We start from the raw sequence: 24,320 nt of genomic DNA on the forward strand, positions 1-24,320 counted from the left end.
AGGTTGACATGGGGCAGACTCTTCCGTGGTTTCTACCAAGTCAAAGAGACCTAGCTTCTCACGGAGTCCTTCCACAATCAACTTTTCTATGCAGGGTATTCTTCCTGAGGTGAACGGCCTGAAACGAAAGAATGCGCTAGGTTTCTTGGGTCCTGCGAATCGTCCCAAAGCCTGCGGCTTTACACCAGAAACTGTGCTCTGGTTGCACTTGGAATCCTCCCCCCACCCCGCGCCCTCCCCAAGCCGACGTTCTCCTTGAGTTAGGTTGACTTCAGGTATGAGGTCCTGGAGGGAATTGTAAGCAAAGTGCTTCTCTCAGTACAGCTCTGACTACGGTAATGAGGCACACTTCCATGGCCTTCTGCAACTAGAGCTACAAATACGTTCCTGAGGCTGTTGGTGAGCTGAGGCGATCTGGCTCCCCCGAGGCAGCGTGAAAGCTGCTGCCCTTCACTCGGCACGCACACGGGTACTCCGAAGTGTCTAGGGGTGTGAATGTGGCTCTTCAGCTCAGGAGAGCCCGGGGGTCCTCAGTGTCCTTGTGCGGAAACGGGTGCTGCCGCGAGGAGTCTAGGAGACCCGAAAAGCTTACTACCGTTCCACTAAAGCAGAAGAGAGAGCTAAGGCCTCCTGGGAGCTGCTGCACTCCTACCCTGCTGCACGGCATATCAGGGCCCTCCTTCGAAGCTAGGCCTCACTTGGAGCTTCCCCTTAGCTACGGAACAGGACAGGATGAGCTCTGACCGAGGAACTGGAATGCCCCGGTTCCTCGTGAAACCGTCTTTTCCCTCTCGCAGCCATGCGTGCCGTGAGAGCAGGCCCGACAACAGCAGTGTCTTCCAGGGAGCTGCAAGGCGCATAACAGGACCTTTCAAGGTGCCAAAACAAGGCCAGTCCCACCAGGCCGCAGCCCCAGGAAGACACGCAGCGTAAGCGTCTGTGGTTTCTGTCAAGTCAAAAGAGACCTAGCGACATACTTGGCTCTTCCCTGATTCAACTTTCCTACACAGGACGTTCTGCGTGTAGCGAACTGCCGGGACCACAGAGTGCCCTAGGTCTCGCAGGGTCCTGTGCATCTACCGAAACCCTGAAGTGTTCCACAGAGATCTGTGCTTTGGCGGAATTGGTAACGCAGGCCGCCTTTGCACCTGAGCTACGGTGACTTCAGGTATGAGTGCCTAGAGGGACTAGCAAGCGCAGAGTTCTTCTCAGTACAGCTCAGACCAGGGCAATGTGGCCGACTTCCGTGGCATGCTGGACTTGCTAGAAGCGTGCTCCTGAATCCGTTGGTGAGCTGAAGCAATCTAGCTCCCCCCAGGAGAGAGTGCAGTGTGTTACGCTTCACTCGGCCTAGCCAGGGGCACCCAGAAGGGCCTACGTGTCTGAGTGTGGCCCAGCAGGCCCAGGGGAGCCTGAGGGTACTCAGAGTTCTTGTAGGGACACGGGTGCTGACGCCAGGGGGCCAGGAGTCCTGACAGGATTAGTACCGTTACACGAGGGCAGGAGTGCGACAAAGGCCTCAAGGAAAAGGCCGCAAAACTACCCTTCTGGATGGCAAATCAGGGCCCTAGGTAGAGGCTACGGCCCACGTTGGGATTCCCCTTCGCTCTAGAGCAGGACAGGGTATGCTCCCGCCCAGGGCCTGAAAGCCCCCTCTTCCTTTCGAGAAAACCCTGCTGCTTCCAGAGCCATGCCTGCAGTGAGTACAAGTCCAGCAACCAAAGCGTTGTTCAGGAAGCTTCAAGGCCGCATGAATGGAGCTTTCAAGCCGGGAAGGCCAGGCTTGCCTCAGAGGGCTGCCTTTTCCAGGTTTACGTGCAGAAGAAGCGTCTGTGGTTTCTAACAAGTCCAAAGAGACCTAGCTGCTCACTGGGTCCCTCGAGAATCATCTTCTCTAGGCAGGGTGCCCTGCGTGTAGCGAACTGCTTAAATGAAAGAACGCCTTAGGTGTCGTAGGCTCACGTGCATCTTCCGAATGCCTGCAGCGTTACCCTAGAAACTGTGCTCTAGAGGCCCTTGGACGGCAAGCCGACTTACTCCCTGAGGTAGGCTGACTTCAGGCATGAGGTCCTAGAAGGAATTGTAAGCAAGACGTTTTGCTCAGCGCAGCTGCGACTACAGTGATGATGCAGCCTTCCGTGGCCTGCTGCCCAAGCTACCACAGTGTTCCCGAGGCTGTTGGTGTGCTGAGGAAATCTAGCTCCCCCGAGGCAGTGTGCAAGCTGCTGCCCTTCACTCGGCACACACACGAGTATTCCAAAGTGCCTCCGGGTCTGAATGTTGCTCTTCGACTCGGGAGAGCCTCGGGGTACTCAGTGTCCTTGTACGGAAACGGGTGCTGCCGGGAGGAGTCTAGGAGTCCCGAAGAGCTTCCAACCCTTCCACCGAAGCAGAAGAGAGAACTAAGGCCTCATGGAAGCTGCTGCACTCCTACCCTGCTGCGTGGCATATCAGGGTGCTCCTTCGAAGCTAGGCCTCACTTGGAGTTTCCCCTTAGCTATACAACAGGACAGGACGAGCTCTGACCGAGAAAGTGGAGCACCCCGGTTCCATGTGAAACCGTCTCTTCCCTCTCACAGCCATGCCTGCCGTGAGAAGAGGCCCGGCAACAGCAGTGTTTCTCAGGGAGCTTCAAGGCGCAATAGAGGATTCTTCAAGGTGCGGAAACAAGGCTGGTCCCATCGGGCACCAGCCCCAGGATGACACGGAGCATAAGTAGCTGTGCTTTCTATCCAAGGCAAAAGCGACCTAGTACATACTTGCTTCAAGCGTTCTTCACAGGGTGCTCTGGGTGTACCAAACTGCCTAGACCAAGGAATGCCTTTGGTCTCCTAGGGTCCCTTGCCTCTACTGAAAGCCTGAAGTGTTACACAGAGACCTGTGCTTTCGTGGAAGTTGGAAGGCAAGCCGCCTTTCCCCCTGAGATACGGTGACTTCGGGTATGAGTTCCTAGAAGGGCAGCTTCCAAAGTCCGGCAGTGTTACACGGAGAACGGTGCTCTTAGTTGCAGTGGGAGCACTAGTTGAATGCCTCCTTGCGGTGGGGTGACTTCAGAGATGAGGTGCTAGGGATACTGAAAAGCAGAGGGATTGTCTCAGTGCAGCTCAGACAAGGGCGACGAGGCAGAAGCCCACGGCACGCTGCACTGGCTAGAACCGTGTTCCGCAAACTGCTGGAGAGCTGAGGAAATCTAGCTCTCCCAAGGGAGTGTGCAAATGCTGCCGAGCAATAGGCGTACGCACAGGGGTACTCCGAGGGGCTTCCTGGGCTGGACGTTGCTCGGGAGGCCCAGGGGTCCGTGGACTACACAGCGTCCTTGTACAGAGACACGGGCCGACGCGAGGCGCCTAGGAATCCTGAGAAGCTTAGCAGCGGTACACTAAGGAAGGGCAACGACGACTGCCTCATGGAAACTGCTGCGCGCCTACCATTCTGCATGCAATTCAGGGCCTTCATTTGAGGCTTCTGCTCAGTGGAGTTTTAAGGTAACTATAGGGCAGGGAGGATGAGCTCCCAAACAGGAACGGGAAGGCACCCTGTTTCTTTCGTGGAAACTCTTTCTCTTCTCAGAGCCACGCCTGCACGGATGAGAATCCGGGCCACACCAGTGCTTTCCAGGTAGCATCGAGGCCGCATAAATGCAGCTTTCAAGGCGGGAAAGCAAGGCTTGTCTCCAACGGCCATTTCCAGGTTGACATGGGGCAGACTCTTCCGTGGTTTCTACCAAGTCAAAGAGACCTAGCTTCTCACGGAGTCCTTCCACAATCAACTTTTCTATGCAGGGTATTCTTCCTGAGGTGAACGGCCTGAAACGAAAGAATGCGCTAGGTTTCTTGGGTCCTGCGAATCGTCCCAAAGCCTGCGGCTTTACACCAGAAACTGTGCTCTGGTTGCACTTGGAATCCTCCCCCCACCCCGCGCCCTCCCCAAGCCGACGTTCTCCTTGAGTTAGGTTGACTTCAGGTATGAGGTCCTGGAGGGAATTGTAAGCAAAGTGCTTCTCTCAGTACAGCTCTGACTACGGTAATGAGGCACACTTCCATGGCCTTCTGCAACTAGAGCTACAAATACGTTCCTGAGGCTGTTGGTGAGCTGAGGCGATCTGGCTCCCCCGAGGCAGCGTGAAAGCTGCTGCCCTTCACTCGGCACGCACACGGGTACTCCGAAGTGTCTAGGGGTGTGAATGTGGCTCTTCAGCTCAGGAGAGCCCGGGGGTCCTCAGTGTCCTTGTGCGGAAACGGGTGCTGCCGCGAGGAGTCTAGGAGACCCGAAAAGCTTACTACCGTTCCACTAAAGCAGAAGAGAGAGCTAAGGCCTCCTGGGAGCTGCTGCACTCCTACCCTGCTGCACGGCATATCAGGGCCCTCCTTCGAAGCTAGGCCTCACTTGGAGCTTCCCCTTAGCTACGGAACAGGACAGGATGAGCTCTGACCGAGGAACTGGAATGCCCCGGTTCCTCGTGAAACCGTCTTTTCCCTCTCGCAGCCATGCGTGCCGTGAGAGCAGGCCCGACAACAGCAGTGTCTTCCAGGGAGCTGCAAGGCGCATAACAGGACCTTTCAAGGTGCCAAAACAAGGCCAGTCCCACCAGGCCGCAGCCCCAGGAAGACACGCAGCGTAAGCGTCTGTGGTTTCTGTCAAGTCAAAAGAGACCTAGCGACATACTTGGCTCTTCCCTGATTCAACTTTCCTACACAGGACGTTCTGCGTGTAGCGAACTGCCGGGACCACAGAGTGCCCTAGGTCTCGCAGGGTCCTGTGCATCTACCGAAACCCTGAAGTGTTCCACAGAGATCTGTGCTTTGGCGGAATTGGTAACGCAGGCCGCCTTTGCACCTGAGCTACGGTGACTTCAGGTATGAGTGCCTAGAGGGACTAGCAAGCGCAGAGTTCTTCTCAGTACAGCTCAGACCAGGGCAATGTGGCCGACTTCCGTGGCATGCTGGACTTGCTAGAAGCGTGTTCCTGAATCCGTTGGTGAGCTGAAGCAATCTAGCTCCCCCCAGGAGAGAGTGCAGTGTGTTACGCTTCACTCGGCCTAGCCAGGGGCACCCAGAAGGGCCTACGTGTCTGAGTGTGGCCCAGCAGGCCCAGGGGAGCCTGAGGGTACTCAGAGTTCTTGTAGGGACACGGGTGCTGACGCCAGGGGGCCAGGAGTCCTGACAGGATTAGTACCGTTACACGAGGGCAGGAGTGCGACAAAGGCCTCAAGGAAAAGGCCGCAAAACTACCCTTCTGGATGGCAAATCAGGGCCCTAGGTAGAGGCTACGGCCCACGTTGGGATTCCCCTTCGCTCTAGAGCAGGACAGGGTATGCTCCCGCCCAGGGCCTGAAAGCCCCCTCTTCCTTTCGAGAAAACCCTGCTGCTTCCAGAGCCATGCCTGCAGTGAGTACAAGTCCAGCAACCAAAGCGTTGTTCAGGAAGCTTCAAGGCCGCATGAATGGAGCTTTCAAGCCGGGAAGGCCAGGCTTGCCTCAGAGGGCTGCCTTTTCCAGGTTTACGTGCAGAAGAAGCGTCTGTGGTTTCTAACAAGTCCAAAGAGACCTAGCTGCTCACTGGGTCCCTCGAGAATCATCTTCTCTAGGCAGGGTGCCCTGCGTGTAGCGAACTGCTTAAATGAAAGAACGCCTTAGGTGTCGTAGGCTCACGTGCATCTTCCGAATGCCTGCAGCGTTACCCTAGAAACTGTGCTCTAGAGGCCCTTGGACGGCAAGCCGACTTACTCCCTGAGGTAGGCTGACTTCAGGCATGAGGTCCTAGAAGGAATTGTAAGCAAGACGTTTTGCTCAGCGCAGCTGCGACTACAGTGATGATGCAGCCTTCCGTGGCCTGCTGCCCAAGCTACCACAGTGTTCCCGAGGCTGTTGGTGTGCTGAGGAAATCTAGCTCCCCCGAGGCAGTGTGCAAGCTGCTGCCCTTCACTCGGCACACACACGAGTATTCCAAAGTGCCTCCGGGTCTGAATGTTGCTCTTCGACTCGGGAGAGCCTCGGGGTACTCAGTGTCCTTGTACGGAAACGGGTGCTGCCGGGAGGAGTCTAGGAGTCCCGAAGAGCTTCCAACCCTTCCACCGAAGCAGAAGAGAGAACTAAGGCCTCATGGAAGCTGCTGCACTCCTACCCTGCTGCGTGGCATATCAGGGTGCTCCTTCGAAGCTAGGCCTCACTTGGAGTTTCCCCTTAGCTATACAACAGGACAGGACGAGCTCTGACCGAGAAAGTGGAGCACCCCGGTTCCATGTGAAACCGTCTCTTCCCTCTCACAGCCATGCCTGCCGTGAGAAGAGGCCCGGCAACAGCAGTGTTTCTCAGGGAGCTTCAAGGCGCAATAGAGGATTCTTCAAGGTGCGGAAACAAGGCTGGTCCCATCGGGCACCAGCCCCAGGATGACACGGAGCATAAGTAGCTGTGCTTTCTATCCAAGGCAAAAGCGACCTAGTACATACTTGCTTCAAGCGTTCTTCACAGGGTGCTCTGGGTGTACCAAACTGCCTAGACCAAGGAATGCCTTTGGTCTCCTAGGGTCCCTTGCCTCTACTGAAAGCCTGAAGTGTTACACAGAGACCTGTGCTTTCGTGGAAGTTGGAAGGCAAGCCGCCTTTCCCCCTGAGATACGGTGACTTCGGGTATGAGTTCCTAGAAGGGCAGCTTCCAAAGTCCGGCAGTGTTACACGGAGAACGGTGCTCTTAGTTGCAGTGGGAGCACTAGTTGAATGCCTCCTTGCGGTGGGGTGACTTCAGAGATGAGGTGCTAGGGATACTGAAAAGCAGAGGGATTGTCTCAGTGCAGCTCAGACAAGGGCGACGAGGCAGAAGCCCACGGCACGCTGCACTGGCTAGAACCGTGTTCCGCAAACTGCTGGAGAGCTGAGGAAATCTAGCTCTCCCAAGGGAGTGTGCAAATGCTGCCGAGCAATAGGCGTACGCACAGGGGTACTCCGAGGGGCTTCCTGGGCTGGACGTTGCTCGGGAGGCCCAGGGGTCCGTGGACTACACAGCGTCCTTGTACAGAGACACGGGCCGACGCGAGGCGCCTAGGAATCCTGAGAAGCTTAGCAGCGGTACACTAAGGAAGGGCAACGACGACTGCCTCATGGAAACTGCTGCGCGCCTACCATTCTGCATGCAATTCAGGGCCTTCATTTGAGGCTTCTGCTCAGTGGAGTTTTAAGGTAACTATAGGGCAGGGAGGATGAGCTCCCAAACAGGAACGGGAAGGCACCCTGTTTCTTTCGTGGAAACTCTTTCTCTTCTCAGAGCCACGCCTGCACGGATGAGAATCCGGGCCACACCAGTGCTTTCCAGGTAGCATCGAGGCCGCATAAATGCAGCTTTCAAGGCGGGAAAGCAAGGCTTGTCTCCAACGGCCATTTCCAGGTTGACATGGGGCAGACTCTTCCGTGGTTTCTACCAAGTCAAAGAGACCTAGCTTCTCACGGAGTCCTTCCACAATCAACTTTTCTATGCAGGGTATTCTTCCTGAGGTGAACGGCCTGAAACGAAAGAATGCGCTAGGTTTCTTGGGTCCTGCGAATCGTCCCAAAGCCTGCGGCTTTACACCAGAAACTGTGCTCTGGTTGCACTTGGAATCCTCCCCCCACCCCGCGCCCTCCCCAAGCCGACGTTCTCCTTGAGTTAGGTTGACTTCAGGTATGAGGTCCTGGAGGGAATTGTAAGCAAAGTGCTTCTCTCAGTACAGCTCTGACTACGGTAATGAGGCACACTTCCATGGCCTTCTGCAACTAGAGCTACAAATACGTTCCTGAGGCTGTTGGTGAGCTGAGGCGATCTGGCTCCCCCGAGGCAGCGTGAAAGCTGCTGCCCTTCACTCGGCACGCACACGGGTACTCCGAAGTGTCTAGGGGTGTGAATGTGGCTCTTCAGCTCAGGAGAGCCCGGGGGTCCTCAGTGTCCTTGTGCGGAAACGGGTGCTGCCGCGAGGAGTCTAGGAGACCCGAAAAGCTTACTACCGTTCCACTAAAGCAGAAGAGAGAGCTAAGGCCTCCTGGGAGCTGCTGCACTCCTACCCTGCTGCACGGCATATCAGGGCCCTCCTTCGAAGCTAGGCCTCACTTGGAGCTTCCCCTTAGCTACGGAACAGGACAGGATGAGCTCTGACCGAGGAACTGGAATGCCCCGGTTCCTCGTGAAACCGTCTTTTCCCTCTCGCAGCCATGCGTGCCGTGAGAGCAGGCCCGACAACAGCAGTGTCTTCCAGGGAGCTGCAAGGCGCATAACAGGACCTTTCAAGGTGCCAAAACAAGGCCAGTCCCACCAGGCCGCAGCCCCAGGAAGACACGCAGCGTAAGCGTCTGTGGTTTCTGTCAAGTCAAAAGAGACCTAGCGACATACTTGGCTCTTCCCTGATTCAACTTTCCTACACAGGACGTTCTGCGTGTAGCGAACTGCCGGGACCACAGAGTGCCCTAGGTCTCGCAGGGTCCTGTGCATCTACCGAAACCCTGAAGTGTTCCACAGAGATCTGTGCTTTGGCGGAATTGGTAACGCAGGCCGCCTTTGCACCTGAGCTACGGTGACTTCAGGTATGAGTGCCTAGAGGGACTAGCAAGCGCAGAGTTCTTCTCAGTACAGCTCAGACCAGGGCAATGTGGCCGACTTCCGTGGCATGCTGGACTTGCTAGAAGCGTGTTCCTGAATCCGTTGGTGAGCTGAAGCAATCTAGCTCCCCCCAGGAGAGAGTGCAGTGTGTTACGCTTCACTCGGCCTAGCCAGGGGCACCCAGAAGGGCCTACGTGTCTGAGTGTGGCCCAGCAGGCCCAGGGGAGCCTGAGGGTACTCAGAGTTCTTGTAGGGACACGGGTGCTGACGCCAGGGGGCCAGGAGTCCTGACAGGATTAGTACCGTTACACGAGGGCAGGAGTGCGACAAAGGCCTCAAGGAAAAGGCCGCAAAACTACCCTTCTGGATGGCAAATCAGGGCCCTAGGTAGAGGCTACGGCCCACGTTGGGATTCCCCTTCGCTCTAGAGCAGGACAGGGTATGCTCCCGCCCAGGGCCTGAAAGCCCCCTCTTCCTTTCGAGAAAACCCTGCTGCTTCCAGAGCCATGCCTGCAGTGAGTACAAGTCCAGCAACCAAAGCGTTGTTCAGGAAGCTTCAAGGCCGCATGAATGGAGCTTTCAAGCCGGGAAGGCCAGGCTTGCCTCAGAGGGCTGCCTTTTCCAGGTTTACGTGCAGAAGAAGCGTCTGTGGTTTCTAACAAGTCCAAAGAGACCTAGCTGCTCACTGGGTCCCTCGAGAATCATCTTCTCTAGGCAGGGTGCCCTGCGTGTAGCGAACTGCTTAAATGAAAGAACGCCTTAGGTGTCGTAGGCTCACGTGCATCTTCCGAATGCCTGCAGCGTTACCCTAGAAACTGTGCTCTAGAGGCCCTTGGACGGCAAGCCGACTTACTCCCTGAGGTAGGCTGACTTCAGGCATGAGGTCCTAGAAGGAATTGTAAGCAAGACGTTTTGCTCAGCGCAGCTGCGACTACAGTGATGATGCAGCCTTCCGTGGCCTGCTGCCCAAGCTACCACAGTGTTCTCGAGGCTGTTGGTGTGCTGAGGAAATCTAGCTCCCCCGAGGCAGTGTGCAAGCTGCTGCCCTTCACTCGGCACACACACGAGTATTCCAAAGTGCCTCCGGGTCTGAATGTTGCTCTTCGACTCGGGAGAGCCTCGGGGTACTCAGTGTCCTTGTACGGAAACGGGTGCTGCCGGGAGGAGTCTAGGAGTCCCGAAGAGCTTCCAACCCTTCCACCGAAGCAGAAGAGAGAACTAAGGCCTCATGGAAGCTGCTGCACTCCTACCCTGCTGCGTGGCATATCAGGGTGCTCCTTCGAAGCTAGGCCTCACTTGGAGTTTCCCCTTAGCTATACAACAGGACAGGACGAGCTCTGACCGAGAAAGTGGAGCACCCCGGTTCCATGTGAAACCGTCTCTTCCCTCTCACAGCCATGCCTGCCGTGAGAAGAGGCCCGGCAACAGCAGTGTTTCTCAGGGAGCTTCAAGGCGCAATAGAGGATTCTTCAAGGTGCGGAAACAAGGCTGGTCCCATCGGGCACCAGCCCCAGGATGACACGGAGCATAAGTAGCTGTGCTTTCTATCCAAGGCAAAAGCGACCTAGTACATACTTGCTTCAAGCGTTCTTCACAGGGTGCTCTGGGTGTACCAAACTGCCTAGACCAAGGAATGCCTTTGGTCTCCTAGGGTCCCTTGCCTCTACTGAAAGCCTGAAGTGTTACACAGAGACCTGTGCTTTCGTGGAAGTTGGAAGGCAAGCCGCCTTTCCCCCTGAGATACGGTGACTTCGGGTATGAGTTCCTAGAAGGGCAGCTTCCAAAGTCCGGCAGTGTTACACGGAGAACGGTGCTCTTAGTTGCAGTGGGAGCACTAGTTGAATGCCTCCTTGCGGTGGGGTGACTTCAGAGATGAGGTGCTAGGGATACTGAAAAGCAGAGGGATTGTCTCAGTGCAGCTCAGACAAGGGCGACGAGGCAGAAGCCCACGGCACGCTGCACTGGCTAGAACCGTGTTCCGCAAACTGCTGGAGAGCTGAGGAAATCTAGCTCTCCCAAGGGAGTGTGCAAATGCTGCCGAGCAATAGGCGTACGCACAGGGGTACTCCGAGGGGCTTCCTGGGCTGGACGTTGCTCGGGAGGCCCAGGGGTCCGTGGACTACACAGCGTCCTTGTACAGAGACACGGGCCGACGCGAGGCGCCTAGGAATCCTGAGAAGCTTAGCAGCGGTACACTAAGGAAGGGCAACGACGACTGCCTCATGGAAACTGCTGCGCGCCTACCATTCTGCATGCAATTCAGGGCCTTCATTTGAGGCTTCTGCTCAGTGGAGTTTTAAGGTAACTATAGGGCAGGGAGGATGAGCTCCCAAACAGGAACGGGAAGGCACCCTGTTTCTTTCATGGAAACTCTTTCTCTTCTCAGAGCCACGCCTGCACGGATGAGAATCCGGGCCACACCAGTGCTTTCCAGGTAGCATCGAGGCCGCATAAATGCAGCTTTCAAGGCGGGAAAGCAAGGCTTGTCTCCAACGGCCATTTCCAGGTTGACATGGGGCAGACTCTTCCGTGGTTTCTACCAAGTCAAAGAGACCTAGCTTCTCACGGAGTCCTTCCACAATCAACTTTTCTATGCAGGGTATTCTTCCTGAGGTGAACGGCCTGAAACGAAAGAATGCGCTAGGTTTCTTGGGTCCTGCGAATCGTCCCAAAGCCTGCGGCTTTACACCAGAAACTGTGCTCTGGTTGCACTTGGAATCCTCCCCCCACCCCGCGCCCTCCCCAAGCCGACGTTCTCCTTGAGTTAGGTTGACTTCAGGTATGAGGTCCTGGAGGGAATTGTAAGCAAAGTGCTTCTCTCAGTACAGCTCTGACTACGGTAATGAGGCACACTTCCATGGCCTTCTGCAACTAGAGCTACAAATACGTTCCTGAGGCTGTTGGTGAGCTGAGGCGATCTGGCTCCCCCGAGGCAGCGTGAAAGCTGCTGCCCTTCACTCGGCACGCACACGGGTACTCCGAAGTGTCTAGGGGTGTGAATGTGGCTCTTCAGCTCAGGAGAGCCCGGGGGTCCTCAGTGTCCTTGTGCGGAAACGGGTGCTGCCGCGAGGAGTCTAGGAGACCCGAAAAGCTTACTACCGTTCCACTAAAGCAGAAGAGAGAGCTAAGGCCTCCTGGGAGCTGCTGCACTCCTACCCTGCTGCACGGCATATCAGGGCCCTCCTTCGAAGCTAGGCCTCACTTGGAGCTTCCCCTTAGCTACGGAACAGGACAGGATGAGCTCTGACCAAGGAACTGGAAGGCCCCGGTTCCTCGTGAAACCGTCTTTTCCCTCTCGCAGCCATGCGTGCCGTGAGAGCAGGCCCGACAACAGCAGTGTCTTCCAGGGAGCTGCAAGGCGCATAACAGGACCTTTCAAGGTGCCAAAACAAGGCCAGTCCCACCAGGCCGCAGCCCCAGGAAGACACGCAGCGTAAGCGTCTGTGGTTTCTGTCAAGTCAAAAGAGACCTAGCGACATACTTGGCTCTTCCCTGATTCAACTTTCCTACACAGGACGTTCTGCGTGTAGCGAACTGCCGGGACCACAGAGTGCCCTAGGTCTCGCAGGGTCCTGTGCATCTACCGAAACCCTGAAGTGTTCCACAGAGATCTGTGCTTTGGCGGAATTGGTAACGCAGGCCGCCTTTGCACCTGAGCTACGGTGACTTCAGGTATGAGTGCCTAGAGGGACTAGCAAGCGCAGAGTTCTTCTCAGTACAGCTCAGACCAGGGCAATGTGGCCGACTTCCGTGGCATGCTGGACTTGCTAGAAGCGTGTTCCTGAATCCGTTGGTGAGCTGAAGCAATCTAGCTCCCCCCAGGAGAGAGTGCAGTGTGTTACGCTTCACTCGGCCTAGCCAGGGGCACCCAGAAGGGCCTACGTGTCTGAGTGTGGCCCAGCAGGCCCAGGGGAGCCTGAGGGTACTCAGAGTTCTTGTAGGGACACGGGTGCTGACGCCAGGGGGCCAGGAGTCCTGACAGGATTAGTACCGTTACACGAGGGCAGGAGTGCGACAAAGGCCTCAAGGAAAAGGCCGCAAAACTACCCTTCTGGATGGCAAATCAGGGCCCTAGGTAGAGGCTACGGCCCACGTTGGGATTCCCCTTCGCTCTAGAGCAGGACAGGGTATGCTCCCGCCCAGGGCCTGAAAGCCCCCTCTTCCTTTCGAGAAAACCCTGCTGCTTCCAGAGCCATGCCTGCAGTGAGTACAAGTCCAGCAACCAAAGCGTTGTTCAGGAAGCTTCAAGGCCGCATGAATGGAGCTTTCAAGCCGGGAAGGCCAGGCTTGCCTCAGAGGGCTGCCTTTTCCAGGTTTACGTGCAGAAGAAGCGTCTGTGGTTTCTAACAAGTCCAAAGAGACCTAGCTGCTCACTGGGTCCCTCGAGAATCATCTTCTCTAGGCAGGGTGCCCTGCGTGTAGCGAACTGCTTAAATGAAAGAACGCCTTAGGTGTCGTAGGCTCACGTGCATCTTCCGAATGCCTGCAGCGTTACCCTAGAAACTGTGCTCTAGAGGCCCTTGGACGGCAAGCCGACTTACTCCCTGAGGTAGGCTGACTTCAGGCATGAGGTCCTAGAAGGAATTGTAAGCAAGACGTTTTGCTCAGCGCAGCTGCGACTACAGTGATGATGCAGCCTTCCGTGGCCTGCTGCCCAAGCTACCACAGTGTTCTCGAGGCTGTTGGTGTGCTGAGGAAATCTAGCTCCCCCGAGGCAGTGTGCAAGCTGCTGCCCTTCACTCGGCACACACACGAGTATTCCAAAGTGCCTCCGGGTCTGAATGTTGCTCTTCGACTCGGGAGAGCCTCGGGGTACTCAGTGTCCTTGTACGGAAACGGGTGCTGCCGGGAGGAGTCTAGGAGTCCCGAAGAGCTTCCAACCCTTCCACCGAAGCAGAAGAGAGAACTAAGGCCTCATGGAAGCTGCTGCACTCCTACCCTGCTGCGTGGCATATCAGGGTGCTCCTTCGAAGCTAGGCCTCACTTGGAGTTTCCCCTTAGCTATACAACAGGACAGGACGAGCTCTGACCGAGAAAGTGGAGCACGCCGGTTCCATGTGAAACCGTCTCTTCCCTCTCACAGCCATGCCTGCCGTGAGAAGAGGCCCGGCAACAGCAGTGTTTCTCAGGGAGCTTCAAGGCGCAATAGAGGATTCTTCAAGGTGCGGAAACAAGGCTGGTCCCATCGGGCACCAGCCCCAGGATGACACGGAGCATAAGTAGCTGTGCTTTCTATCCAAGGCAAAAGCGACCTAGTACATACTTGCTTCAAGCGTTCTTCACAGGGTGCTCTGGGTGTACCAAACTGCCTAGACCAAGGAATGCCTTTGGTCTCCTAGGGTCCCTTGCCTCTACTGAAAGCCTGAAGTGTTACACAGAGACCTGTGCTTTCGTGGAAGTTGGAAGGCAAGCCGCCTTTCCCCCTGAGATACGGTGACTTCGGGTATGAGTTCCTAGAAGGGCAGCTTCCAAAGTCCGGCAGTGTTACACGGAGAACGGTGCTCTTAGTTGCAGTGGGAGCACTAGTTGAATGCCTCCTTGCGGTGGGGTGACTTCAGAGATGAGGTGCTAGGGATACTGAAAAGCAGAGGGATTGTCTCAGTGCAGCTCAGACAAGGGCGACGAGGCAGAAGCCCACGGCACGCTGCACTGGCTAGAACCGTGTTCCGCAAACTGCTGGAGAGCTGAGGAAATCTAGCTCTCCCAAGGGAGTGTGCAAATGCTGCCGAGCAATAGGCGTACGCACAGGGGTACTCCGAGGGGCTTCCTGGGCTGGACGTTGCTCGGGAGGCCCAGGGGTCCGTGGACTACACAGCGTCCTTGTACAGAGACACGGGCCGACGCGAGGCGCCTAGGAATCCTGAGAAGCTTAGCAGCGGTACACTAAGGAAGGGCAACGACGACTGCCTCATGGAAACTGCTGCGCGCCTACCATTCTGCATGCAATTCAGGGCCTTCATTTGAGGCTTCTGCTCAGTGGAGTTTTAAGGTAACTATAGGGCAGGGAGGATGAGCTCCCAAACAGGAACGGGAAGGCACCCTGTTTCTTTCATGGAAACTCTTTCTCTTCTCAGAGCCACGCCTGCACGGATGAGAATCCGGGCCACACCAGTGCTTTCCAGGTAGCATCGAGGCCGCATAAATGCAGCTTTCAAGGCGGGAAAGCAAGGCTTGTCTCCAACGGCCATTTCCAGGTTGACATGGGGCAGACTCTTCCGTGGTTTCTACCAAGTCAAAGAGACCTAGCTTCTCACGGAGTCCTTCCACAATCAACTTTTCTATGCAGGGTATTCTTCCTGAGGTGAACGGCCTGAAACGAAAGAATGCGCTAGGTTTCTTGGGTCCTGCGAATCGTCCCAAAGCCTGCGGCTTTACACCAGAAACTGTGCTCTGGTTGCACTTGGAATCCTCCCCCCACCCCGCGCCCTCCCCAAGCCGACGTTCTCCTTGAGTTAGGTTGACTTCAGGTATGAGGTCCTGGAGGGAATTGTAAGCAAAGTGCTTCTCTCAGTACAGCTCTGACTACGGTAATGAGGCACACTTCCATGGCCTTCTGCAACTAGAGCTACAAATACGTTCCTGAGGCTGTTGGTGAGCTGAGGCGATCTGGCTCCCCCGAGGCAGCGTGAAAGCTGCTGCCCTTCACTCGGCACGCACACGGGTACTCCGAAGTGTCTAGGGGTGTGAATGTGGCTCTTCAGCTCAGGAGAGCCCGGGGGTCCTCAGTGTCCTTGTGCGGAAACGGGTGCTGCCGCGAGGAGTCTAGGAGACCCGAAAAGCTTACTACCGTTCCACTAAAGCAGAAGAGAGAGCTAAGGCCTCCTGGGAGCTGCTGCACTCCTACCCTGCTGCACGGCATATCAGGGCCCTCCTTCGAAGCTAGGCCTCACTTGGAGCTTCCCCTTAGCTACGGAACAGGACAGGATGAGCTCTGACCAAGGAACTGGAAGGCCCCGGTTCCTCGTGAAACCGTCTTTTCCCTCTCGCAGCCATGCGTGCCGTGAGAGCAGGCCCGACAACAGCAGTGTCTTCCAGGGAGCTGCAAGGCGCATAACAGGACCTTTCAAGGTGCCAAAACAAGGCCAGTCCCACCAGGCCGCAGCCCCAGGAAGACACGCAGCGTAAGCGTCTGTGGTTTCTGTCAAGTCAAAAGAGACCTAGCGACATACTTGGCTCTTCCCTGATTCAACTTTCCTACACAGGACGTTCTGCGTGTAGCGAACTGCCGGGACCACAGAGTGCCCTAGGTCTCGCAGGGTCCTGTGCATCTACCGAAACCCTGAAGTGTTCCACAGAGATCTGTGCTTTGGCGGAATTGGTAACGCAGGCCGCCTTTGCACCTGAGCTACGGTGACTTCAGGTATGAGTGCCTAGAGGGACTAGCAAGCGCAGAGTTCTTCTCAGTACAGCTCAGACCAGGGCAATGTGGCCGACTTCCGTGGCATGCTGGACTTGCTAGAAGCGTGTTCCTGAATCCGTTGGTGAGCTGAAGCAATCTAGCTCCCCCCAGGAGAGAGTGCAGTGTGTTACGCTTCACTCGGCCTAGCCAGGGGCACCCAGAAGGGCCTACGTGTCTGAGTGTGGCCCAGCAGGCCCAGGGGAGCCTGAGGGTACTCAGAGTTCTTGTAGGGACACGGGTGCTGACGCCAGGGGGCCAGGAGTCCTGACAGGATTAGTACCGTTACACGAGGGCAGGAGTGCGACAAAGGCCTCAAGGAAAAGGCCGCAAAACTACCCTTCTGGATGGCAAATCAGGGCCCTAGGTAGAGGCTACGGCCCACGTTGGGATTCCCCTTCGCTCTAGAGCAGGACAGGGTATGCTCCCGCCCAGGGCCTGAAAGCCCCCTCTTCCTTTCGAGAAAACCCTGCTGCTTCCAGAGCCATGCCTGCAGTGAGTACAAGTCCAGCAACCAAAGCGTTGTTCAGGAAGCTTCAAGGCCGCATGAATGGAGCTTTCAAGCCGGGAAGGCCAGGCTTGCCTCAGAGGGCTGCCTTTTCCAGGTTTACGTGCAGAAGAAGCGTCTGTGGTTTCTAACAAGTCCAAAGAGACCTAGCTGCTCACTGGGTCCCTCGAGAATCATCTTCTCTAGGCAGGGTGCCCTGCGTGTAGCGAACTGCTTAAATGAAAGAACGCCTTAGGTGTCGTAGGCTCACGTGCATCTTCCGAATGCCTGCAGCGTTACCCTAGAAACTGTGCTCTAGAGGCCCTTGGACGGCAAGCCGACTTACTCCCTGAGGTAGGCTGACTTCAGGCATGAGGTCCTAGAAGGAATTGTAAGCAAGACGTTTTGCTCAGCGCAGCTGCGACTACAGTGATGATGCAGCCTTCCGTGGCCTGCTGCCCAAGCTACCACAGTGTTCCCGAGGCTGTTGGTGTGCTGAGGAAATCTAGCTCCCCCGAGGCAGTGTGCAAGCTGCTGCCCTTCACTCGGCACACACACGAGTATTCCAAAGTGCCTCCGGGTCTGAATGTTGCTCTTCGACTCGGGAGAGCCTCGGGGTACTCAGTGTCCTTGTACGGAAACGGGTGCTGCCGGGAGGAGTCTAGGAGTCCCGAAGAGCTTCCAACCCTTCCACCGAAGCAGAAGAGAGAACTAAGGCCTCATGGAAGCTGCTGCACTCCTACCCTGCTGCGTGGCATATCAGGGTGCTCCTTCGAAGCTAGGCCTCACTTGGAGTTTCCCCTTAGCTATACAACAGGACAGGACGAGCTCTGACCGAGAAAGTGGAGCACCCCGGTTCCATGTGAAACCGTCTCTTCCCTCTCACAGCCATGCCTGCCGTGAGAAGAGGCCCGGCAACAGCAGTGTTTCTCAGGGAGCTTCAAGGGGCAATAGAGGATTCTTCAAGGTGCGGAAACAAGGCTGGTCCCATCGGGCACCAGCCCCAGGATGACACGGAGCATAAGTAGCTGTGCTTTCTATCCAAGGCAAAAGCGACCTAGTACATACTTGCTTCAAGCGTTCTTCACAGGGTGCTCTGGGTGTACCAAACTGCCTAGACCAAGGAATGCCTTTGGTCTCCTAGGGTCCCTTGCCTCTACTGAAAGCCTGAAGTGTTACACAGAGACCTGTGCTTTCGTGGAAGTTGGAAGGCAAGCCGCCTTTCCCCCTGAGATACGGTGACTTCGGGTATGAGTTCCTAGAAGGGCAGCTTCCAAAGTCCGGCAGTGTTACACGGAGAACGGTGCTCTTAGTTGCAGTGGGAGCACTAGTTGAATGCCTCCTTGCGGTGGGGTGACTTCAGAGATGAGGTGCTAGGGATACTGAAAAGCAGAGGGATTGTCTCAGTGCAGCTCAGACAAGGGCGACGAGGCAGAAGCCCACGGCACGCTGCACTGGCTAGAACCGTGTTCCGCAAACTGCTGGAGAGCTGAGGAAATCTAGCTCTCCCAAGGGAGTGTGCAAATGCTGCCGAGCAATAGGCGTACGCACAGGGGTACTCCGAGGGGCTTCCTGGGCTGGACGTTGCTCGGGAGGCCCAGGGGTCCGTGGACTACACAGCGTCCTTGTACAGAGACACGGGCCGACGCGAGGCGCCTAGGAATCCTGAGAAGCTTAGCAGCGGTACACTAAGGAAGGGCAACGACGACTGCCTCATGGAAACTGCTGCGCGCCTACCATTCTGCATGCAATTCAGGGCCTTCATTTGAGGCTTCTGCTCAGTGGAGTTTTAAGGTAACTATAGGGCAGGGAGGATGAGCTCCCAAACAGGAACGGGAAGGCACCCTGTTTCTTTCATGGAAACTCTTTCTCTTCTCAGAGCCACGCCTGCACGGATGAGAATCCGGGCCACACCAGTGCTTTCCAGGTAGCATCGAGGCCGCATAAATGCAGCTTTCAAGGCGGGAAAGCAAGGCTTGTCTCCAACGGCCATTTCCAGGTTGACATGGGGCAGACTCTTCCGTGGTTTCTACCAAGTCAAAGAGACCTAGCTTCTCACGGAGTCCTTCCACAATCAACTTTTCTATGCAGGGTATTCTTCCTGAGGTGAACGGCCTGAAACGAAAGAATGCGCTAGGTTTCTTGGGTCCTGCGAATCGTCCCAAAGCCTGCGGCTTTACACCAGAAACTGTGCTCTGGTTGCACTTGGAATCCTCCCCCCACCCCGCGCCCTCCCCAAGCCGACGTTCTCCTTGAGTTAGGTTGACTTCAGGTATGAGGTCCTGGAGGGAATTGTAAGCAAAGTGCTTCTCTCAGTACAGCTCTGACTACGGTAATGAGGCACACTTCCATGGCCTTCTGCAACTAGAGCTACAAATACGTTCCTGAGGCTGTTGGTGAGCTGAGGCGATCTGGCTCCCCCGAGGCAGCGTGAAAGCTGCTGCCCTTCACTCGGCACGCACACGGGTACTCCGAAGTGTCTAGGGGTGTGAATGTGGCTCTTCAGCTCAGGAGAGCCCGGGGGTCCTCAGTGTCCTTATACGGAAACGTGTGCTGCCGCGTGGAGTCTAGCAGACCCGAAAAGCTTACTACCATTCCACTAAAGCAGAAGAGAGAGCTAAGACATCCTGGGAGCTGCTGCACTCCTACCCTGCTGCACGGCATATCAGGGCCCTCCTTCGAAGCTAGGCCTCACTTGGAGCTTCCCCTTAGCTACGGAACAGGACAGGATGAGCTCTGACCGTGAAACTGGAATGCCCCGGTTCCTCGTGAAACCGTCTTTTCCCTCTCGCAGCCATGCGTGCCGTGAGAGCAGGCCCGACAACAGCAGTGTCTTCCAGGGAGCTGCAAGGCGCATAACAGGACCTTTCAAGGTGCCAAAACAAGGCCAGTCCCATCAGGCCGCAGCTCCAGGAAGACACGCAGCGTAAGCGTCTGTGGTTTCTGTCAAGTCAAAAGAGACCTAGCGACATACTTGGCTCTTCCCTGATTCAACTTTCCTACACAGGACGTTCTGCGTGTAGCGAACTGCCGGGACCACAGAGTGCCCTAGGTCTCGCAGGGTCCTGTGCATCTACCGAAACCCTGAAGTGTTCCACAGAGATCTGTGCTTTGGCGGAATTGGTAACGCAGGCCGCCTTTGCACCTGAGCTACGGTGACTTCAGGTATGAGTGCCTAGAGGGACTAGCAAGCGCAGAGTTCTTCTCAGTACAGCTCAGACCAGGGCAATGTGGCCGACTTCCGTGGCATGCTGGACTTGCTAGAAGCGTGTTCCTGAATCCGTTGGTGAGCTGAAGCAATCTAGCTCCCCCCAGGAGAGAGTGCAGTGTGTTACGCTTCACTCGGCCTAGCCAGGGGCACCCAGAAGGGCCTACGTGTCTGAGTGTGGCCCAGCAGGCCCAGGGGAGCCTGAGGGTACTCAGAGTTCTTGTAGGGACACGGGTGCTGACGCCAGGGGGCCAGGAGTCCTGACAGGATTAGTACCGTTACACGAGGGCAGGAGTGCGACAAAGGCCTCAAGGAAAAGGCCGCAAAACTACCCTTCTGGATGGCAAATCAGGGCCCTAGGTAGAGGCTACGGCCCACGTTGGGATTCCCCTTCGCTCTAGAGCAGGACAGGGTATGCTCCCGCCCAGGGCCTGAAAGCCCCCTCTTCCTTTCGAGAAAACCCTGCTGCTTCCAGAGCCATGCCTGCAGTGAGTACAAGTCCAGCAACCAAAGCGTTGTTCAGGAAGCTTCAAGGCCGCATGAATGGAGCTTTCAAGCCGGGAAGGCCAGGCTTGCCTCAGAGGGCTGCCTTTTCCAGGTTTACGTGCAGAAGAAGCGTCTGTGGTTTCTAACAAGTCCAAAGAGACCTAGCTGCTCACTGGGTCCCTCGAGAATCATCTTCTCTAGGCAGGGTGCCCTGCGTGTAGCGAACTGCTTAAATGAAAGAACGCCTTAGGTGTCGTAGGCTCACGTGCATCTTCCGAATGCCTGCAGCGTTACCCTAGAAACTGTGCTCTAGAGGCCCTTGGACGGCAAGCCGACTTACTCCCTGAGGTAGGCTGACTTCAGGCATGAGGTCCTAGAAGGAATTGTAAGCAAGACGTTTTGCTCAGCGCAGCTGCGACTACAGTGATGATGCAGCCTTCCGTGGCCTGCTGCCCAAGCTACCACAGTGTTCCCGAGGCTGTTGGTGTGCTGAGGAAATCTAGCTCCCCCGAGGCAGTGTGCAAGCTGCTGCCCTTCACTCGGCACACACACGAGTATTCCAAAGTGCCTCCGGGTCTGAATGTTGCTCTTCGACTCGGGAGAGCCTCGGGGTACTCAGTGTCCTTGTACGGAAACGGGTGCTGCCGGGAGGAGTCTAGGAGTCCCGAAGAGCTTCCAACCCTTCCACCGAAGCAGAAGAGAGAACTAAGGCCTCATGGAAGCTGCTGCACTCCTACCCTGCTGCGTGGCATATCAGGGTGCTCCTTCGAAGCTAGGCCTCACTTGGAGTTTCCCCTTAGCTATACAACAGGACAGGACGAGCTCTGACCGAGAAAGTGGAGCACCCCGGTTCCATGTGAAACCGTCTCTTCCCTCTCACAGCCATGCCTGCTGTGAGAAGAGGCCCGGCAACAGCAGTGTTTCTCAGGGAGCTTCAAGGGGCAATAGAGGATTCTTCAAGGTGCGGAAACAAGGCTGGTCCCATCGGGCACCAGCCCCAGGATGACACGGAGCATAAGTAGCTGTGCTTTCTATCCAAGGCAAAAGCGACCTAGTACATACTTGCTTCAAGCGTTCTTCACAGGGTGCTCTGGGTGTACCAAACTGCCTAGACCAAGGAATGCCTTTGGTCTCCTAGGGTCCCTTGCCTCTACTGAAAGCCTGAAGTGTTACACAGAGACCTGTGCTTTCGTGGAAGTTGGAAGGCAAGCCGCCTTTCCCCCTGAGATACGGTGACTTCGGGTATGAGTTCCTAGAAGGGCAGCTTCCAAAGTCCGGCAGTGTTACACGGAGAACGGTGCTCTTAGTTGCAGTGGGAGCACTAGTTGAATGCCTCCTTGCGGTGGGGTGACTTCAGAGATGAGGTGCTAGGGATACTGAAAAGCAGAGGGATTGTCTCAGTGCAGCTCAGACAAGGGCGACGAGGCAGAAGCCCACGGCACGCTGCACTGGCTAGAACCGTGTTCCGCAAACTGCTGGAGAGCTGAGGAAATCTAGCTCTCCCAAGGGAGTGTGCAAATGCTGCCGAGCAATAGGCGTACGCACAGGGGTACTCCGAGGGGCTTCCTGGGCTGGACGTTGCTCGGGAGGCCCAGGGGTCCGTGGACTACACAGCGTCCTTGTACAGAGACACGGGCCGACGCGAGGCGCCTAGGAATCCTGAGAAGCTTAGCAGCGGTACACTAAGGAAGGGCAACGACGACTGCCTCATGGAAACTGCTGCGCGCCTACCATTCTGCATGCAATTCAGGGCCTTCATTTGAGGCTTCTGCTCAGTGGAGTTTTAAGGTAACTATAGGGCAGGGAGGATGAGCTCCCAAACAGGAACGGGAAGGCACCCTGTTTCTTTCATGGAAACTCTTTCTCTTCTCAGAGCCACGCCTGCACGGATGAGAATCCGGGCCACACCAGTGCTTTCCAGGTAGCATCGAGGCCGCATAAATGCAGCTTTCAAGGCGGGAAAGCAAGGCTTGTCTCCAACGGCCATTTCCAGGTTGACATGGGGCAGACTCTTCCGTGGTTTCTACCAAGTCAAAGAGACCTAGCTTCTCACGGAGTCCTTCCACAATCAACTTTTCTATGCAGGGTATTCTTCCTGAGGTGAACGGCCTGAAACGAAAGAATGCGCTAGGTTTCTTGGGTCCTGCGAATCGTCCCAAAGCCTGCGGCTTTACACCAGAAACTGTGCTCTGGTTGCACTTGGAATCCTCCCCCCACCCCGCGCCCTCCCCAAGCCGACGTTCTCCTTGAGTTAGGTTGACTTCAGGTATGAGGTCCTGGAGGGAATTGTAAGCAAAGTGCTTCTCTCAGTACAGCTCTGACTACGGTAATGAGGCACACTTCCATGGCCTTCTGCAACTAGAGCTACAAATACGTTCCTGAGGCTGTTGGTGAGCTGAGGCGATCTGGCTCCCCCGAGGCAGCGTGAAAGCTGCTGCCCTTCACTCGGCACGCACACGGGTACTCCGAAGTGTCTAGGGGTGTGAATGTGGCTCTTCAGCTCAGGAGAGCCCGGGGGTCCTCAGTGTCCTTATACGGAAACGTGTGCTGCCGCGTGGAGTCTAGCAGACCCGAAAAGCTTACTACCATTCCACTAAAGCAGAAGAGAGAGCTAAGACATCCTGGGAGCTGCTGCACTCCTACCCTGCTGCACGGCATATCAGGGCCCTCCTTCGAAGCTAGGCCTCACTTGGAGCTTCCCCTTAGCTACGGAACAGGACAGGATGAGCTCTGACCGTGAAACTGGAATGCCCCGGTTCCTCGTGAAACCGTCTTTTCCCTCTCGCAGCCATGCGTGCCGTGAGAGCAGGCCCGACAACAGCAGTGTCTTCCAGGGAGCTGCAAGGCGCATAACAGGACCTTTCAAGGTGCCAAAACAAGGCCAGTCCCATCAGGCCGCAGCTCCAGGAAGACACGCAGCGTAAGCGTCTGTGGTTTCTGTCAAGTCAAAAGAGACCTAGCGACATACTTGGCTCTTCCCTGATTCAACTTTCCTACACAGGACGTTCTGCGTGTAGCGAACTGCCGGGACCACAGAGTGCCCTAGGTCTCGCAGGGTCCTGTGCATCTACCGAAACCCTGAAGTGTTCCACAGAGATCTGTGCTTTGGCGGAATTGGTAACGCAGGCCGCCTTTGCACCTGAGCTACGGTGACTTCAGGTATGAGTGCCTAGAGGGACTAGCAAGCGCAGAGTTCTTCTCAGTACAGCTCAGACCAGGGCAATGTGGCCGACTTCCGTGGCATGCTGGACTTGCTAGAAGCGTGTTCCTGAATCCGTTGGTGAGCTGAAGCAATCTAGCTCCCCCCAGGAGAGAGTGCAGTGTGTTACGCTTCACTCGGCCTAGCCAGGGGCACCCAGAAGGGCCTACGTGTCTGAGTGTGGCCCAGCAGGCCCAGGGGAGCCTGAGGGTACTCAGAGTTCTTGTAGGGACACGGGTGCTGACGCCAGGGGGCCAGGAGTCCTGACAGGATTAGTACCGTTACACGAGGGCAGGAGTGCGACAAAGGCCTCAAGGAAAAGGCCGCAAAACTACCCTTCTGGATGGCAAATCAGGGCCCTAGGTAGAGGCTACGGCCCACGTTGGGATTCCCCTTCGCTCTAGAGCAGGACAGGGTATGCTCCCGCCCAGGGCCTGAAAGCCCCCTCTTCCTTTCGAGAAAACCCTGCTGCTTCCAGAGCCATGCCTGCAGTGAGTACAAGTCCAGCAACCAAAGCGTTGTTCAGGAAGCTTCAAGGCCGCATGAATGGAGCTTTCAAGCCGGGAAGGCCAGGCTTGCCTCAGAGGGCTGCCTTTTCCAGGTTTACGTGCAGAAGAAGCGTCTGTGGTTTCTAACAAGTCCAAAGAGACCTAGCTGCTCACTGGGTCCCTCGAGAATCATCTTCTCTAGGCAGGGTGCCCTGCGTGTAGCGAACTGCTTAAATGAAAGAACGCCTTAGGTGTCGTAGGCTCACGTGCATCTTCCGAATGCCTGCAGCGTTACCCTAGAAACTGTGCTCTAGAGGCCCTTGGACGGCAAGCCGACTTACTCCCTGAGGTAGGCTGACTTCAGGCATGAGGTCCTAGAAGGAATTGTAAGCAAGACGTTTTGCTCAGCGCAGCTGCGACTACAGTGATGATGCAGCCTTCCGTGGCCTGCTGCCCAAGCTACCACAGTGTTCCCGAGGCTGTTGGTGTGCTGAGG

Source organism: Pseudorca crassidens, chromosome 7 (genome assembly GCF_039906515.1).
Source record: "Pseudorca crassidens isolate mPseCra1 chromosome 7, mPseCra1.hap1, whole genome shotgun sequence".
Lineage (NCBI taxonomy): Eukaryota > Metazoa > Chordata > Mammalia > Artiodactyla > Delphinidae > Pseudorca > Pseudorca crassidens.